The sequence below is a fragment of the Aquarana catesbeiana genome, linkage group LG06 (genome assembly GCF_042186555.1).
Source record: "Aquarana catesbeiana isolate 2022-GZ linkage group LG06, ASM4218655v1, whole genome shotgun sequence".
In the NCBI taxonomy this organism is placed as follows: domain Eukaryota; kingdom Metazoa; phylum Chordata; class Amphibia; order Anura; family Ranidae; genus Aquarana; species Aquarana catesbeiana.
In genome coordinates, this window is record NC_133329.1 from 73,383,669 (window position 1) to 73,404,220 (window position 20,552).

Sequence of the window (20,552 nt, forward strand, 5' to 3'; positions counted from 1 at the left end):
ATCATAGAAGCTAGATATAAAAGATATCTGAACAAAATAAAGTAGAATTTAGACAGGAAAATATTAATGAGAGTTAAAAGAAAGTGAGAGAGATATTGGTGTATGTGTGTGCGAATGCTGGGACCTTTAGTTCTATTGCTTGTGTGTGTCATGTACGCAGATGTGACCCCCTCCTTTGTGCTCTCCTGAAAGAATGTGGTCAGTGATAAGCTGGAAGGACACCATGCCAATTCAATCCAGTTTTTTAGACAAAACATGTGCCGGGTTAAGGAATCTAATGGTAAACAATGTGATCACAATTATTTTGAATCTGTTTTCCAAACATGGTAAAATGAAGGTTACATTTAACCGTGTATTGCACACATTGAACATCCTTTGATAGTGAAAACAGTGCATGTAAAAAAGGGAAATTAAGTAAAATTAAGTAATAATGAGTATTCATTTCTAATATGAGTTTAACAATTTTATTAATAATATAGGTATATTGAAACTGGTTTAGACAACCTTTGGTTGGAAATGATATTCAGGTTATTGGGGAAATTTGTAATGAATGAGATTAGTTTAGATTAAGATAACAATTTTGTAATTTTACATTTATACAATAAGCCCTTATTGAGATAAAAAAAAGATTAAGATGAGGTTGTTATTTTGAATAAAGCTGCCATAATATTTAACAAAACCAAGATGGATGGGATACATAAGAAGTTCTTCTACAAAAATGAAATTTTAAGGTTTTTGATAATAACTTGATGTGCGGTCCATGATGTGAGAGTAATAATAAATAAAATTTAAATATAACAGACCCCTCACATCAAGTCCACACACCCTGTTAGGATAAATGCCACCTGCAGCCAGTTGTTTTTTAGTTTTTGATGCTTTCTGGTCCATCATACAGATTGTTGATCCTTTTGTTTTATTTATTTTTATTTTTGAAATCCAAAGCAGAATGTGTGGATTGTGAAATGATGTGCCCCTTTTTCTTGTAAGTACAGTGGTATAAGTAGAAGAATATTTTGGATTTATGGGCATCTCTGCATGACCACAGGGTATTGTTATCATTTATTATAATATTGCCAGGAAAAAGTTGTGTTTTGAAACATGAAACTGGAGTTCTTACACAAACAGCATGATAGAAAACAAGCCATTGTAATATATTTATGCAAGCTGGACCCAGTAATGAAGGGTTCACCCCAATATATCAGAGCTGTAGCTTTTATACAAAGGTGCTTTTAGACAAAGTTAGATATTTGTTTTGGTCAAACATTTAATTTTTAATGGTCCGACATTCTGCACAGCAAATATACAGCTAACTAAATGTCTGTCTAATGAAAGGTTTAAAATATGAGTTTGTTTATGTACAAATCTAACAATGAAAAATGCGTACATTTATTCAAAAGAAAGGAAAAGACACATGTGTTAAATTGATGATGAAGGAATCAGTTGCTGTGAGCCCAGTGCAGGACACACTCCCTGAAGACCCAGATATTTAATTTTTTGTAGATTTGAGTATTCAGTTTATCACCCAGAAGGATACTCTGTATTCAAAGTCATTGGATCTTTTTTCCCAGCTCAAGAAGCAGAGCTCCATGTTTTAGCAAAGCCTGTGAGCTATAAAAAAGTGTATATTTATATAGATAGTCGAGATATAGAGAGCTTTTGGTTCCATTTGAAGGGCCAGAAGTTTGTTTTTACTTCGGCAGGTAAACCAATAAAGCATGCCAAGTTAATTTGATTGGCTGTTTTCAGCCTTCCAGGTTCTTGCTGAGGTAGCCATATTAACTTTCACACATGGAAGCAGACCAGGTGACTAAGGATGCTGCATTTACAGCCCCGGACACTTGATGGGTCTGTGCAACTCACAGATTCCACCCTAGTTCTGGCCCAGTATAGCTGGGATTAATAATTCAACTTTAAGGACCCCAGAACGAGAAGAACAAGTGGTCCACAGGGGGCAACTTCTTATGAAACAGGACTTTGGAAAAGGTGATCATTTATGTCTGCCAGCCACTCTTTTCCCTCCAGCTTGACACATGGACCGTTTCATCAGTCACAAGTAGTTATGGCTGCCTTAGTAAATGAGCGTGGGATAGAGCCAGGGTTCTCCACAGTTGTTTTTATAACATACCACTTCTTGTTTTACCTGTTACCAAAGGTGTTACCAAAAGCTGAACATCCCTTCCAGAGATTACAAAAAGATATATCCAGATGCCCAAGTCAGGATCTTACAAGTATGCATTTTGTCTGTATGGACATGTTTTTTGGATGTCCAGTGGCAAATGCTACTGCAAAGGCCACAGTAAAAAGTGTTATCAGAAGTAGTTTGTAAGTACAGAGTGCCAGAAAGTACAGAGAGTAACAGAGGAAATCATTTTTTATAGGAGAGTCCTTAATAGAAGTTTTGAGGTTTTATTTTTACACCCCCTACTGTCTACAATGTAGCGGACAAAGTAGAGTAAGAAACTAGAAAACTTTTGCCTGAATGTTTTCTTATATTTTATGAAGCCCCTAAGGGGGATGTTGGACTCTCTCCCTATGGGATTTGGTTTGGGAGTGTGTTACTCACTTGCTTATATTTTGTCTCAGCAGCTGAAGTCCTCCATTCGGATCTCACAGAGAACGTTGCTGATCTTTTAAGGTTTTTGACAAACTCATTTATGTGTTTTCTCCCCTATTCCAGATCCTAAAAGTTTGGAAGGATCTAAAACTAAAGCCAGGTGACTTGTGGATTGTTAAGAGACATTTATATATAAGGAAATGTTTGGAGACTCAATACAGCATCTATTTCATGTACAGTTTTTGCAAAACTTGAAGGAAAAGTCACCTGGATCCACACCAGACACTGCAAAAATGACTAAATTAAAGAAATCTCTGTGTTTGATTTGTTTCCCTCTTGTCATCACAGTCTAGGGTACTTTTTGATTCAATTACTTTAATTGTAAGGGATATATATATATATATTTGAAAAGTAGTTCAGCCATGTGTGAAGTCATATTTGTCTTTTGTACGTCTTCCATTTTATGTAGAATTGTCTGTGTTTACATGTGCTGATAAGTCAGCATGCCAACAATTCAGCTAGAAGGCCATTCTGGCCACAGGAGTGTACAGCCAGTACTGTAAATATGTCTTATCAATCATTTGTTTTTCACAATGAAAAGTCATTTTGTAATGAAAAAGATGCTCAGCTATTATTTTCTCCACAATGGAGTTTTTTGCCTCTTTGGCCAGGACTACCTCCACCTAAGCGTGTGGAGTTTCCAGGTTAAAGGTGATAGCAGGTATGGTTAGTGATCAAAATATTGATCAAAAGAGGGGAGACTGTAATGGAAATTTGTAAGTTCTGTATATAATTGTATTGTATTTTGTATGTATTGCACATTGCCCTCACTGTGCACACGGCACTAATAATGTTTTCAGTAAATGTTTACATTCTTTCGAGTCCTGATTAGAATTAGCCTGCCTATGTAACTCCCCTTGTTACCATAAACGTACAATTGTAATATTAATGTGATACCTACGTAATCATGTGCATAAAAACCTTCAATTGCGTCATAATAAAGCAGAACAGTAATTTGGAAAGATGCTGAGCGTATCTTTTGTGTCTGTTCCCTACTGCAGTAGTTATTATTAATTTGGAACCACTAATCAATATGAGGATAGGAGTTGCCTATCATCAATTTAACTGAGTCAACAACTATTTTCATAATCGATTAGTTGTCGATTAATTGATTAGTTGTTTCGGCCCTAATCCTTACTGCTAGTCCTTATTGGATATTAAATTTTGGAGATCTTCACCACTAAAATCAAACCTAAACAAGAAGGCATTGTAAAAGAGTAATGCCCTGTACACACGGTCGGATTTTCCAACGGAAAAAGTGTGATCTGTTTGTGTTGTCGGAAATTCCAATCATGTGTGGGTTCCATCGGACTTTTCCGTCGTAATTTCCGAGACACAAAGTTTGAGAGCAGGATATAAAATTTTCCGACAACAAAATCCGATCGTTTAAATTCCAATCGTGTGTAGACAAATCCGACGCACAAAGTGCCACGCATGCTCAGAATAAATGAAGAGACAAAAGCTATTGGCTACTGCCCCGTTTATAGTCCCGACGTACGTTTTTTATGTCACCGCATTCAGAGCGATTGGATTTTCCCACAACTTTGTGCGACCGTGTGTATGCAAGACAAGTTTGAGCCAACATCCTTCGCAAAAAATCCGATGGATTTTGTTGTCGGAATGTCCGATCAATGTCCGATCAATGTCCGATCGTGTGTACGGGGCATAAGACTGGAGTACTGATGACGAACACTCTTCTGCAATGGTACAGAAGAGAAAGAAAATTTCCATTGCAAATTTACCACGTGTTTGTGGCAGGTGTGAACTTCTTCTATGAGGGTTTAAAAGTGACATGGTTACAATTTCCTCTGAACAGGTAGCGTTCCAAGCTTTTTTCTATCTTAAAGTAGAACAATATGTGTTTTTTAAACCAGAACTTAACCCTCCTATCCTGTGCAGCCAAGGAATCTAACACCTCTGGCAGTTGACATAGTTCTGTGCTTGTGATCAGACGCTAGCCATTTGTTGGCTAGACAGTTCAGTTGAGAATACAAGCAACTGTGACATTTGTCATTCATGGTGTTTCGTCACATATGGCAGACCCATCACATTTGGCTACCTGCTGGAGTGCGCATGCGCGACGCCGCCATATGCGTTCCAACAGTTTTAGGACAAAAGAGCACACTAAAACCATCACGGAAGTGGTGTTCCGTCGGTGTTATGTCATAGGTTTGCTAATCTGACAGAAGTTCGCTGCTTTCAAAATTCAACATCTAACCAGTCAGACGTAGTTCTAAGTACTGTATTTCATTATATATACTCAGTTTACTGTTACAAATAAGTGTAAAATGCAAAACTCCGGTGGGTGTAACAAGATGTCCGCTTTCCCCTTCTCAGTGTATCCTTAGTATTGAGGAGTGCAGGATGTAGCAAGATGGCGGGATGGAACGTCACTTCCGTTACACATTCTGACGGGTCACCTAATCTGGCGAAACAGTGTTGGAACGCATATGGCGGCATCGCGCATGCGCACTCCAGCGGGTAGCCAAATGTTATGGGTCGCCATATGTGACGAAACAATGGCATGCCTTAATTGTAACAATTTTGGAAAAAAGTTTAATTGATGGTTTGAGCTGTGAGCAGGAAGGTCTTTTTGTTATGTAAGAGACGTTATCTCTCTTCTGTAATAAAGGTTTTTTATCTTCCTGTTTGTATTCTTCATTTACATACAACCTGAGCTGCATATGTGCTGGTATCTGCTGGGTGCCGGTGTCTTGCCATGAAAGTTCCCCCCGTTGGATAAGGACCCCCCTGTACTGCGCAGGCGCAGCGCTTGCGCAGTACGAACGACTAAGGAGCCGCCAAAAATAGCCGAAGCTGAGAAACTTCAATCAGCTGTACATGGCGCCTGCGCCCTAGGTCCAAGTTCAAGGCCCACCATCCAAGTGGACCTAGAGGGGGAATAAAAAAGTGCCGAGCGAAGCAAGGCCGTGCCCGAAGCGTGGCGAGTGAAGCGAGCCCGCGAGGGGCCCTCTTACAGGCGCCGTGTACAGCTGATTTGTATTCTTTTCGGCTTTGGCTATTTCTGCCGGCTCCTACTGCACAAGCGCTGCGCCTGCGCAGTAGAGGGGGGTCCTTATCCGCCGAGGGGAACTTTCTCGGCAGAACACCGGGATGAATGAACTTCTGTGTGCATACAGGGGAAGTTACATCCACCAGGGTCGGTAATGAAGATGACCAGGAAGAAGCTGGATAGAAGATGTCGGCGAAGGTCACCACAGACCATGCATCACTGGAGTAGTGGCGATTAAAGTTCCACTTTACAGTTGACCTTGCAGTGTCTATTTTATATCATTGTTTTATCTTCCATTTTTATGTGGCACACATATTTTCAGCAAAATAGGCTTTTTAAAGTTCATGCTATATTATATCCTCCTCTTGGGTGGCTATGTTGCCTTGCAGAGTCTCTCTAGTTGTACCAGCGTAGCTTTATTTATATTAGATAGGGACCAAAAGTGTGATATAATATTGTTTTGACAGGTCCTTTGTAATAATACATTAGGGGTGTATTAGATCCCTGATGTCTCACTTGCCCTCCATTGAAGCTAATGAAGCACAGATCACACTCCATCAGCTTCTTCTCTGGCTACAGCAGAAACCAGAAGTGATGTTATACACATTGCTGGGATCGTAACCACTGAAGGAGCAGCCGCCGCAGTTACACTGTGGCAGGTGGGTCCTCTGGGTCTTTAAGACCACTAGGGGGTGCAACGACGGAGCCAATGCGCATGCCCGTGATCGCTCCTCAGAGAGACAGAACGGAGACCTGTCAATGTAAACAGACAGATCTTCATTCTGTCAGGAGAGAGGAGACAGATCTGCTGTTCATACTGATTATGAACAGCGACATGTCTCCTCCTCCAGGCGGTCCCATCCCCCCCCAGTTAGAAACACTCAATAGGACACACAGTTAACCCCTTGATTGCCCCCTAGTGTTAACCTTTTCCCTGCCAGTGACATTTATACAGTAATTAGTGGCTATTTTTAGCTCTGATCCCAAAAAAGTGTCAAGTGTCTGATCTGTCCGCTGCAATATCACAGACCACTGCCATTACTAGTAAAAAAAATAATAATAAAAATGCCATACATATATCCCCTATTTTGTAGACGCTATAACTTTTGCACAAACCAAACAATATACTCATTGCAATTTTTTTTACCAAAAATACGTAGAAGAATACATATTGGCTTAAACTGAGGAAGAAATTTGTTTTGTTTTTTTTTGTTTTTTGGATATTTATTATAGCAAACAGAAAAAAATATTTTTCTTCCTATCAAAATTGTCTGTCTTTTTTTGTTTATAGTGCAAAAAATAAAAACCGCAGAGGTGATCAAATACCACCAAAAGAAAGCTCTATTTGTGGGAAAAAAAGGACATACATTTTGTTTGGGTACCATGTCGCATGACCAAGCAATTGTCAGTTAAAGCGAAGCAGTGCCGTATCACAAAAAATGGCCTGGTCAAGTGGTTAATAGGAAAGGGAGATTAACAATGCATGTGCACTGGTGTACCTCCCCTCTACCCAGCAGCACTCACCATGCAGATCTTGGGCTTGCAGGGGACATTCTTTGGTTTTTTTGCCTTGGATCCACATATTATACTTTTGCATCTGTAGTCTACCCTATTTTACTATATTACACATCAATTTTTTTGGGGGGGTGGGGGGGTGGGGGGATAGATAGCCCTGTTTTGGTTTTTGTTGGGAATTAATGTGTAATATTTATAAAAACTGCATTTTCCCAATGCAATATTTATGGAATTTTCTCCCCATCATATAATTACACCTATAAGTATTTTTTGTAATGTATTGATTTTAAATAGTATAATGCATGCTGTGTATTTGTCTGTTTATTTAAGTCTACATACGTTTGTAAACACACTTTTACCATTTCTATTAATAAAGAGGATTCATGTGATTTTTATAAAAAATATAATTTGGTAAACTTTTGTAAAAAGTGTTCTGAAACTTTTGAGAAATGAGCATCCCATTATAATTATTTTCTTTAAGCAAATAAGATTTTGTGGTCTTTAATTAATTCTTAACTAGCCCAGCAATGAGGAGTATAAAAAAAGCAGAGGCCTGTATACTATGTAATGATAGGTGGGCATTATCTGAATTATTTTCTTTACTAATACAATGATTTTCAGCTGTATTATGTATTCTCTATATTTACCAAATCTTTCATGTGTCATTTTATGAATTCATCCCTAAAGTAGTTACTGTTATTAATAGCTCCACCTTTATGACAACAATTTACAAAGTCCTTTGCTAACAATATACCCTTGTTATGTACGTACTATAAGTGTGTGTGTTTCCACCGTGGGAAATCCTAAATTGGGCATGTACATGTTCAACGAGGAGAGGCCGTTTTAGAGCAGCTTAAAGGGCAACATAAAAAATATGGAATTCCTTTAACACTTGACATCCGCGCTATAGCTGAATGACGGCTACAGTGCGGACCTGAATTCTCCTGCGTGGAGCGCGCTGTGATCACTGAGTCACTGAGACTGAGGTGATCACTGATCCGAGTAAGGGGCCAGTCCTGGCCCCTTACCATGTGATCAGCTGTCAGCCAATGATAGCGGATCACATGATCAAAACAAAAGCTCTGTGATCGTTTTTTTTTTCTCCTAACGCTGACAGAGCGAGGAGAAAAAAAAAGCCGATCACCGGCTTATCAGCAAGGGACATCGGTCCTGAAGATGAAGAGGCAATTCTGCCTCAATTGTGCCACCAGTACCCCCTGCCAGTGCCACCTGACAGTGCCTACCAGTGCCACCTATCAATGCCCATGAGTGCCACCTATCAATGCCTACAAGTGCCACCTATCAATGCCCACCAGTGGTGCCAACCAGTGCCACCTAGCAGTGCTGCCGATCAGTGCCCTTTATTGCCACCCATCAGTGCCCATCACTGCCACCTATCGGTACCCATCAGTGCCGCCTCATCAGTGTACATCAATGAAGGAGAAAAATTACCTTTTTTAAAATTTTATAACAAAATATTTTTAATATTTTTTTTTTTTAATTTGGTCTTTTTACATTTTTTTAACAAAAAATAAAAACCGCAGAGGTGATCAAATACCACCAAAAGAAAGCTCTATTTGTGGGAAAAAAATAATAAAAATGTCATTTGGGTACAGTGTTGTATGACCGCACAATTGTCATTCAAAGTGCGTCAGGGCTGAAAGCTGAAAATTGGTCTGGATAGGAGGGGGGTTTAAGTGCCCAGTAAGCAAGTGGTTAAATAACATGCTTAGGGGATGCTTTAAAGTGTTTGTTAACCCATAAATAACAAACACTGACTGCCCCTCTATTTGAGCCTGGCATAGCACACTGCATTGGTCTTTTAAAAAATGAGTGCTGTAAATACCGATTTAGATTGATCTTCAGGCCTGCCTGACTCACGACCACTGTATACCTCTGATATAGGGCTTCTGCAGGAGGGCCGAGATCACCTGGTCCCTCAGCCTCTTCTGCAGTAGCCCTGCAAACCTGCCGAGAGTCACGTGAACCAGCCTGAAGATCGCTCTGAATCAGAATTTACAACGCTCATTTTTATAAAAGACTAATGCAGTGTGCTATGCCAGGCTATAAGAGAGGGGCTGGCAGGGACCATTTAAATTTTTTTATTTTACTAATAGCGGCGGGGGCAGGGGGCAACGGAGGAGGGGACAGGCATGGAGGAGGGGGTGAGGGCGAGAAAGGAGAGCTGAGAGCAAGGCTGCGTATGACGGAGGGATGCACTTCGACTACGGTGTATTCTTGTGTATATATTCAGTTTCTTGGTTAAAACTTCATGCCAAAAGACCACCAAGAAGAACCCCCAGTGATTACTACAAATCTTAAATTCTGTGGAATGTGGACACATACCTGAGAGTATCAAGCCAAACCTTTTTTTTTCATTTTGATTAGAGTAAGGAATGCATTAAACCCTTGTTAGTTGATTTTTATCTGTTTACCCTTGGGGAGATTGAATAGGCTGCCTTCATGCAGAATACGCCTTGCAAAAGTGTGAGCCAAGTCTAGCTGCCCAATGCCACATTGGAGAAAATGGTAACCGGAAAAAAAGTCCGCTTTCTCTGGGGGTAACTGAAATAAATGGCTTAATATTGTATAAAAGCCTTCAATAATGATTGATTTCTCGTGAGACGAATTTTGGAATTATATCTGCTTGAGTCAGCTTAAATCAAACCGTGTGTTTTATTGTACACACATAAACTTGGAAAATACTTACAAAAATAGTACATTCATATTCAGAATTAGTGTTGTTTCATATATGCAAAAAATGTTCAAATATAGTTCATTTGTTTCAAAAATCTGAAAAGAGTTCTTAAAGTCATTAGACATGTGCTTTCCTTTGAATTGACTTTAAAGATGGCCGATTAACTTCTTGTGTCCTGGAAGAAATGCTGTGTGTCTTGAAGAAGTGTGTGTAGCTTGGAAGGAGGAGATGTAAGAAAGAGGCAGAAGACTGGATTCCTTGTGATTATATGAACTCAGTCTTTCAAATTCGCGCCCAAACACAAATCCCTCCCATACACTCCCCTTTCTCCTCCTTCCTAAGAGTGGGGGCTAACAGAGAGCAACATCTATTTTTAACTTTACCAAACCTTCTAAACATGAAACAAGATATATGTGTGAGAGAAACCTTCAGACTAAACATCAGACCATTTAAAACATAAACGCATATATCAAACAGAGTATCGGTTACATAGGAAGATTTTCAACCCATACATATATTATTTACAAAATCCATCAAATTCTGACAGGTTCTTGACCTGCAGTCTTAGTCAATGAGTCGCCATCTGAATATCATTAGCTCAAAGTCTTATCATTCACACAATTATGGAAAATGCATATTCTTTTTAATAAAGCCAATTAAAATTTAGATATTAAGAATATAACATTCCCCTCTGAAATATGAATAACAATCATATTTTCTTGTACAAAAGGTTTTATTTAAAAAATATACATCAACAAATAAGTACAAAACGGTGATGGATACATCTTGAGTTAACAGGTATTAAACTACCGGTATCCGGCGAGTGAAACTGTTATTCAAAAACTTAAGCCTGGACTCGGGCGGCACCATGCCGAGGCCAGGCGACATACCATGACATATTCTCATCCCGCTTATTCTAGCGTAGTGGTATGGTATCAGCGGATATTAATATAATTGCAAACCTATAGGAATAACTAAGATTTCTAAACGAGATGTTGTTGCAATACATAATGTTTCATGAAGAAATAAGTAAAAAAATTAAATAAAAAATAGATATATAAAACAAAACAAAAAAACACAAAAAAAAAAGAACCAGTACTAAAGTCAGATTAAATTGAATAACCTTAAAGAGGATCAAATACCTCTGAATGTACTTATTTGTGTAATTTATTAAATGTCCGGTCCTTACAGAATTAGGCCCGAGGGCCTGAAAAAGGAGAAGGAGAGAGAAATTGAAAGTGGGAAAGAAGGGGGGAAGAAAGGAGAGAAGGGGGTGGGGAACCTGGGGTGGGGGGAACGGAGGCTTATTATAGAGAAAGAAGAGTTTGATCAAATCTTGATGAGCGATTGTAAGTCACCCAGGGTTGCCATATCCTGAGGAATTTATCATGAGTGTCCATCAATATGGCCGTAAGTTTCTCATTTACCATGATATCATTCACAGTATTTTTAACTGCTTCAAAACTAAGGTTCGGGGTTTTCCAGGCCCTTGCTATGGTGAGTTTAGTTGCAGTGAAAATCTGTGCTGCTAACTGACGTTCAGGACGAAGAAGTTCTGCAATTGGTTTCCATAAAAGGGCCTCAAAAGGGTCCAGCTTTATGTTGGTGTTTAAAAGATTACGTAATAGTGCATATACTCTAACCCATAGTCTGCAGACCCTGGGACAGGTCCACCAAATATGCGCCATCGTGCCCTCCTGTGAGCACCCGCGAAAACAAAGGGGGGAGTAAGATGGGATAAAACTTGCTAGTCTAGCCGGAGTATAATACCATCTATAGAAGACTTTATACGTGTTCTCTAAAAAGAGAACATTCTTGGAACATGCTATGCCAGTCCTCCGGATCTAGTTGTTTCCCAAACTGAGCCTCCCATTGGAGATGATAGGGTCTCAATGGTGTTGTCTTGGAATTATTTATAGCGGTATATATTAGAGAAATCAAACCCGAGGATTGGGGGCGTGATCTACAAAGGCTTTCAAATGGTGTCATGACAAAGGGGGCAGAATGAGAAATTGTAAGCTGTCGGAGAAAATGTCTAATTTGCAGGTAACTGTAATGCTCCCTAAGGGGGATATCGTGTGATGAACGTAAGGCAGCGAAAGAGATAATCTTGGTAGGGGTGAATAACGAATGGATATCTATGAAGCCATTGTCGGACCACCACTTAAATTGCAATGGGTTATCACAACCCGGTTGAAATAAAGGGCAGTGGAGGATACGAAGTAGTGGGAGATGAGGAGAAGTTAGGCCTGCTGAATACTTGACCGCATCCCACAATTTGAGGGAATGAGCTAGACAGGGACCTATTGTAGGGGGGCGATGTGCTCTAGGAAGCCAAGGAAGAGAAGCTAGAGGTGTTGGGTGTGCGTCGACCAAGTCAATGGTGGCCCATAGGGGCATTTGTTGCTTTGCATGAAGATGAGATAGTGGGGCGATACCCGCTGCTATATAATATGCTTGCAAATTAGGAACTGAAAGGCCACCATTGACTCTGCGCGCGTAAAGCACTTGTCTCTTGATTCTAGGTCTCTTTTGGCCCCATATAAATTGCAAAATTTTACGTTGATGTATTCGAATGATATGGGGAGGCACTGGAACTGGCAAAACTCTAAAATAATAGAGCAATTTGGGGAGGTACGTCATTCGTACCGTCGCTATTCTGCCGAACCACGAAATCGGGATTGTGGACCAAGAGGCTAACATAGCCTCCAGCTTTCGAAAAAGCGGAGGAAAATTAGCTTGATATAATCCCGAGTATTTTGGGGGAAGTTTAATACCCAGAAAGGGTAAAGAGGTTGACCACTGAAACGAAAATGCAGACTGCAGGGCATCTAATACCGGGGGCCGAAGATTAATAGACATCGCTTTAGATTTTGCCGGGTTAACTGAAAGGCCCGAAAACGAGGCGAAGGAGTCTAAGAGAGAGAATAAATTGGGGAGGGAGATTCTGGGTTTAGTAATGGTTAATAAAATGTCATCCGCAAACAGGGACAATTTGTGCGCGTTGTCTGCTACTTCTACTCCTGAGATATCTGGGTGAGAGCGTATGGCCTCCGCCAGGGGTTCAAGTGCTAGTATAAATAGAAGGGGGGAGAGTGGGCATCCCTGCCGTGTTCCCCTTCTAATAGGGAAAGTAGGCGATTCATATCCAAAGTAACGCACTTTAGCCTGAGGGGAGTGATATAGGGCTGAAACCCAGCCCAAAAAGGAGGTGCCGAAGCCGTAGTGTGTAAGGACCTGTGTCAAATAGGGCCAGGATAAGGTATCGAAAGCTTTATTAACATCTAAAGAAAGAAACATTGTACCCAGGGACCTTTCATGCACTATATGTTGGATTTGGAGGAGTCATCGCATGGCATCACTTGCCTGTCTGCGGGGGACAAATCCCACCTGGTCTTTTTTTATAAGGCGCGGTAGGAAAGAATTCAAACGGTTGGCCAGAATTTTCGTCAAAATCTTCATATCAATATTGATTAAAGAGATTGGCCGAAAATTTGCCCAGGAGGAGTGATCTTTGTCTGGCTTAGGAATCATCACTATGTTGGCAGTTAACATGTCTGGCGTAAATGAGTGACCTCCTTTGATCGAGTTATACATAGTCGCTAGGTGTGGGGCCAGGATTTTTGCAAATTTTTTATAATACAAAGCAGTGAAGCCATCTGACCTGGTCTTTTGCCCACTTTCAGTTCCTTAATGCACTGAAGTATCTCAGAGACCTGTATAGCTCGGTCCATTAGGGAGATATGGGGTTCCGATAGGGAAGGTAGAGATAACTTATCTAAAAACTCATTCAGGCCCTGTGTTGAAGAATGATTTAGGGGGGAGTAGAGTTTAGTAAGCCGGTAACGGAATTCTTCCCGAATCCGCTGAGGGTTACCTGTAAGGATGTTATGACGGGTGCGCAGACTTATGGGAGTAAATTTTGGAATGAAGGTTCGCAATCTGTTAGCCAACTGCGCATTAGGTTTATTTGCCTTAGAATACCATTTCTGGCGAGCCCAACGTAAGGTACGGTCCGCCTCATCTGTCAGACATAGATCCAAGTCTGTACGGGCTTTGTCTAAAGCTCTGCGGTTAGCAGGGGTGGGGGTTAGTTTAAAGGTCATCGAGCAATCCTCTAAGATCTGTTCTAACTTGCATCGTGCCTGAAATCTTTCTCTCTTACGCTGAGATGCTATTCGAATAACACGACCCCGGAGGACTGCTTTATAAGCCTCCCATAATGTTATTGGGGACGAGACCGAACCTACATTAAGTCTAAAGTATTCCATAGTAGCTTCTTTGATTTCATTGAGGATCGGTTTGAATGACAAAAGTGAGTCATTCATCACCCAGGGAGCTTGTTGTGGTTTATTGAGTAGGGAACGACAGACAGTCAGAATTGGGTCGTGATCAGACCAAGGGACTGTTAGGATCGATACCGATTCTATTAAAGGAAGGTGTTTCCGTAACATAAATGCATGATCAATTCTAGAGTGAGAATGGTGGGGATGAGAATAGTGGGTGTAGTCCCTGCCCATGGGATGAAGCTCTCACTATAGGTCTACTAGGTCCGAATTTTGTAGGGCCCGCCAGAATTTTTTCGCCGCTGGAGGGGGGGATTTGTGGTCCGCCGGGTACTTATCAATGGCCGGATTAAGCGTCACGTTCGAGTCACCCGCCAACAGGAGGGTGCCTTTTTGGTGGACCTGTAACAAGGAACAAACATGAGACAGAAATGGGCCCGGATTTTCGTTCGGGGCGTAATAGGTCATAATGGTTACTTCGTTGTCCTGAACAGAACCCTGTATGAGAAGATATCTGCCATTGGGGTCAGCTATCTGTTTATTGCAGATAAATGGGACCGATTTTCGTAGAGCTATAAGAACTCCTCTCTGTTTAGTAGGACCATTAGCTAAATATACTTGGGGATAATTTGCTGCAAAATATTTGGGGCAGGAAGAAGAAGAAAAATGAGTTTCCTGTAAACAAGCTATATCTATCTTTTGTTGCTTGAGGTATTTAAAAACTTTAACTCTTTTTTGTGGAGAATTCATACCCTGAACATTCAGGGACAGCCAGTGAAGGGTCATTGGGACTGAGTTATAACGCTATGGACTACTCCATCCGCACACCCCAGGTTCCAAGGGAAAGGGGAAAGAAAGGGGGAAAGAAAAGTGAGAGAAAAATAGTAAAAGCAAGGAAGAACATAAGGTATGAGAATACCGAGAAGAACTCTAATTAGAGAACGTAGTGAATACATTGACGTATCACGCCGTGGGCGGCAAGGCCCACAATGGGGTGGGGCCATAGCCAAGACAACTATCTTAGCCATGTGCCATCCCATGGGGGGAGCAGTGGTCCGTCGGAACCACCGGCCTATAAAGAAGATAATTCAAACAAACTATGTAAAATTGACATAAAATGTAAACAATACTTAGAGATAGCAACAAAACAAACGTTAAATGAGTTACAGTATGAAAATCTCAGTGCAATATTAGCAATTTGAGGGTGTGGATGCAGGGGTCCCCCCTGCCCCCCCAGGGACGACAGCCACAAGACCGCCCCCCCAGAAGACGGGGCGAGACCCCACACCCAAGTCAATACGCCAGCCCCTTCACTCCACTAAACAGGAGCAAGGGGATCCGGCGAGTGAACAAAACAAACACACAACCTGGATAACCATCAGTGGAGGCTTGTCCCCAGCCAAAAACCCTGTACCCTTTATCCCCCACCCCACCAGGGCTTAAGAGTAATTTGCTTATGTCTGGTGAACCCTCTTCTCCATGAGGGCCATCAGCAATGTAGAGGTGATTCGGGGGGCAAACTATTGTCGGAGACCCCTCAGGGAAATTCATGTGGGTTGGTCCATGCCCAAGACCGCCATCTCACAGGTGGGGCAGCCTACAGTAGGGCAACGATCCTCCCAACTGTTCCACAGTCAGTTCAAGTGGGCAAAGGTGCAGCAGGGGGACGACCTCCAAAGGAAGCAATTGAAAACCTCCATTTAGGTTGGAAATTAGAAGTCAGTCAGTGACACACCGAGCCAAACGGCCAAATAAGATGAACTGCACATCATGAAGAAATGGGATTTTTCATCCATTATTATCTTGATGGAATCTTTGGGCCTGCAGGTCACGCAGCGCCTGGGATCCAGCTTGTGATCGTTGTGATGCTTGAGGAGGTTTACGAGGGGGCCTAGAGGGACCTGGTTGAGAATTGGAAACCTGAGCATCAGGTTGAGACAGAGGAATGTCCAATTGTAGATCCTGGAGATGTTGCTTTAGGCCTGATGGGGAGGTGGCATGGAACTGACGACCTTGATGGGAGAAAGAAAGTTTAAAGGGGAACCCCCATCTGTACTTGATCTGATTGGATTGTAGAACTTGGAGATAAGGTTTGAGACCTCGGCGCCTAGCAATAGTGACCAGCGAGAGGTCCGCAAATATTTGAAGGTGGTTGCCTTGAAAGGAGATATCCCTTTGTTCTCGGGCAGCTTGTAAGAGTTTCTCCTTAATAGTGGAATTTGATGATAACGTCCCGTCCCGTGGGGGACCTTCGGAAGGTTTAGTGGCCAATGACCGATGAATGCGGTCAAACTCTAGCCTTTCCACCGGGATCTCAGGGGCCAGTTCTTGAAAAAAAGCGGTGGCTGTTCCTTGTAGGTCCGTGATCGTTTCAGGGAGTCCGCGGATACAAAGGTTATCCCTGCGGGCCCTGTTCTCCACGTCCTCCAGCTTATCTCTGAGAGCGTCCAATTCTGTGGACATTTTGTCCACCTCCTCTTCATGGCCCTCCAGCACAGTAGTAGCCAAGTCCATGCGATGCTCCAATTGGTTAGTGTGGTGGCCAATCTCTTTAAGGCCTCGGACCAAGTCTGAGGAAAGCTTTCGGGAGGCAGCCGTTATCTCATCTCGTACAATGCTATGGAATTTGGCTAGCAAAGCATCAGAGTCAGCAGGATGGGGACTCATGTGATCTGTGGGGAACAGATGTAGGCTTTCAGCCGGAGAACCATGTCCCAAATCCAAAAGTTGTGTATTGTCATCAGGTTCTGGGGGTTCGGGCGCCATTTTAGATCTGCCTTTGCCTGGGGCCGGGGATTTGTTGCTGCTCTGCCTGTTTTTTAGCTTGCTTTTTGTAGAGCGGTACATTACCGCATGCGGCTCCAGGTATTCCTCTATCCTTTAGGGTAAAATGGTTTCCCTCTCGTTACTTCTATGTCAGATTAGGCCGGGTAGTGGTTTCCGACGGCGCGGAGCGGAGGAATCAGACATCCATTTCCTTCACTCGCGCGTATGCCCCCCTTTCGGGCAGTGTCTACATTGTAAATTAAGGGGCTCCTTTAAACTTGATAAAAAAAAAAAAAAATTAAAATATTTTTGATCAATAGCCCTGTTGGCCTACGTGTTGCTTGTAAGGGGGTGATTAATTAGGGCAAATAATGATTTGAGATCTGTGAGAAAGTGGGCCGCCAAGTCTCAGAAAAAAAAGAATTGGTTTTGGGAGTCTCTGGAGTACCAAGATGGCCGCCACCCTCCAGGAGTAGGCCAAAGCCGCGGTCTTTCCTGAGGAGCGGCCGCCGGGCATGCAGAGACTGCTCCGTTTAGGCCTAAAACCCCCAGCCAAGGACAGGTGTCAGTGCACAGGGGGACAGGTACCCCTAAGGATGTCTCTCGGGGGGCGATGGTACTCACTGCGGACCGGGGGGAGGCTTGTGTGACTGTAGCTGAGGCCGGAGGCCTCCAGGAAACACCCGGCCGCGGAGCAGAGCGGATTCTGGCTCCGATTTTCAGCTGATCTTGTGGCCACTGGTTTCCGGGGGTAGGGTAGCCCCTAATCAAGGTCCTGGTACCCTCTCCTTTGGAGGATTATGCCATTGGAGGCAGAAGGACGCCGGACCCTTCGTAGGCCTCAAGATGGCGGGGGCCGCCGCGCTATGAAGTTCGGCGCCGCCGATCTGGGCCCGAATTTTTGCAAACTAGTCCTCTGGAGCAAGCTGGGGAGAGTCCAGGCATCCAAGAAGCAAGTCTGGAATTCTCCAGGGCAAGAATGGGCTGCGGATGGCGGTGGATTGGGCCTGGGTATGAATAACAATCATATTTTCAAGGTTTAAATCCATACATAGCATACATGTCCCATTCATACTGACTTTGATCCAAGAACTCCAAATGTATTTCCATCACCAACCGAGTCTGCAATACCAAAACCCATCTTTCTCTTAAGCTTATTTTGCAATAAATCATCTCCTTTCTTGATTTCATTTCTAATTCGATAATATAATTTTTTCATTCTAAACATCAAACATAACTGGAATATAATGAATAACATAATAATAATAAAAAGAATAACTATAGGATGTGATAAAATATTTCCTGCTGCTGAGGTTATTGAAGTTTTTCCCCAAATTGATACACTATTACTACATTTTTTTCCACCAATTACTTCCTGAAAATTCTGACCATTGATGAGATATCTCTTGCAAATTACCTTGTTCGTGTTTAAACAATATTTCTGCATTCTGAAGTTCCTTAGCCAAAGCTATCAATATACCTTTATCCTTATGAATTACATTTGCCCATTCTTCCCAAGAAAATTCATCTATCTGAGATATATTATATTGTGTGGGAAGAGCACTTATATTTTTCATAAGCATATTTGTTAAATTTGTTCTAAACCCATTAATACCTATTGCTACAATATCTCCTTCTATACAATACAAGCCTTGATTTAGGTTTTCTGTATTTGTACAAGAGAAAAAAGTTTTAACCCTTTCTGTATCTGACATGATCTGAAAACAAACCTTCTTTTTATCTACACGAGTAATTAATTCAGAAATTGTTTCAACTTTTTCTATTCTTGCTGAACATAATGTATGATTATGATAACAAGAATGAAAAATACTTTTGTCTTGATTAGGTAAACAGATAACTTTAGACTGAAATTGTAAACATGATGACAGATCTAATTGTTCTAATTCAGAATTTTCATTGTTAAATGCAAAATCTGTATACTGTAATTTATAATACAATAATTGTGTATTGCTGATAGGTAATCCCAAGACAGTGATTGGAACCAAAATTTGCTCTTGTCCTGCTATTGGAATCATAGAAGAACTATAATAAACATCCTGTTTACATCCTATCCATTTATTTACCCATAAATCTGTATGATTTATAGCATATGCATATTCTCTGGGTAAATTCTGTAAAATGCCAAGAGGGGTTATTCCACTCTGAAATGCTTGTGCAATTATTTTAAAATTAGTGGAATATTCAGTCTGGATCTCTAAACATGTTCTGGCAATATGAGAATGTTGTTCACTTAACATTACATCAACAGTAATATTTTAAAGATGTAAAATAGATGGAGCCATTATATTAGCTGTTTTAATAACCATATTTTCTAAAATTTCATTTAAATTCCTCTGTATTTTAATCCCGTTACTACCCACTAAACCAGCTGTCTCAAGATCAGACTTTAAAGTATTAATGTCCATACTATTAGTAATACTCCCAATTGTGCCAATCCCTCCTAAAATACCTTCAACAATACCACGCTTATTTCTGTTATGATTTCTATTATTAATTCCAAACCATCTTTCAATACCCAATTCCATATTAACCAAATGTCCTTGACATTGTGGAAACCTTGTAGAAATTTTCCATTCTGAAACATTAAAGTTCCACAATATAATGACAAACTTTCCCTCTCTCAAAAGAGTTCTGGATTGGAAATGGTTAATCTGAAATGGATTTGCTGAGACACTTTTCTTACCAACACATGGTGTTTTCCTAGGAGACCTTACAACAACACTTGCCTTCGCACATTTCATTGGATAATTTACTATTGATATGCAACATTCATATATACCAGTATCATTCAAAGATACTCTCATTTGTTGATAAACAAATGTATTATTGATCCAATTCACACTACCATAAATTCCTTTATGAATTATCATAGTAGAACTGTGAAGAAAACTTCCCAAAAATTCATCGTTCCTTTTCCAATTTACCAATGAATCTTGAGGTACATATATTTTTGTTTTACATATCAAATGCAAACTATCATTATCTTCAAAAATATTTAAAGATTGTTACCTTTTACAAATACTGACCAAAAACTCCTTCCCAAAATATTACATTCAAAAGTTCCCGGTTCTGTTGTTTAACCTATAAGATCCCAGCATTTTAACAAAATTTGTTTTGGATTCTATTTTAACGTTGACCTCAACATTATTACTATGAATGAAATATAATTCCATACAGCAATCATATCCCTGTCCTACACATACATATCCATACAATTCTTCAGCTGTATTGTTATCAACGTATCTAGAATTATATTCTGTCATTTGTATTAAGATCAATATCTTTATCACTCTTGTCCTCTGTATTAATATCAATATCTTTATCACTTTTGTCATCTATATTGATATCAGTATCTAGATCTCTTTTGTTTCTGAATAATGTAATGTCTTTGTAGTGTAATTCTTCAATCCTGTTAACCTCTGCATAGCTGGAACAGTTTGTGATATATTTTACCACAGATAAAATTGTCACGAGAGAAAAGATGAATCCTGTGATGATGATGAATCTTCTGAATGATGAAAGTTTATTGAGTATACAATGTTATAAAGATACATAAAGTAAGTTTACAAGGATCTCTAAAGTAAGCTCATTGTTTAACAGTAGGGTTTATATAGGTAAATATCATGAAATTTCAAATAT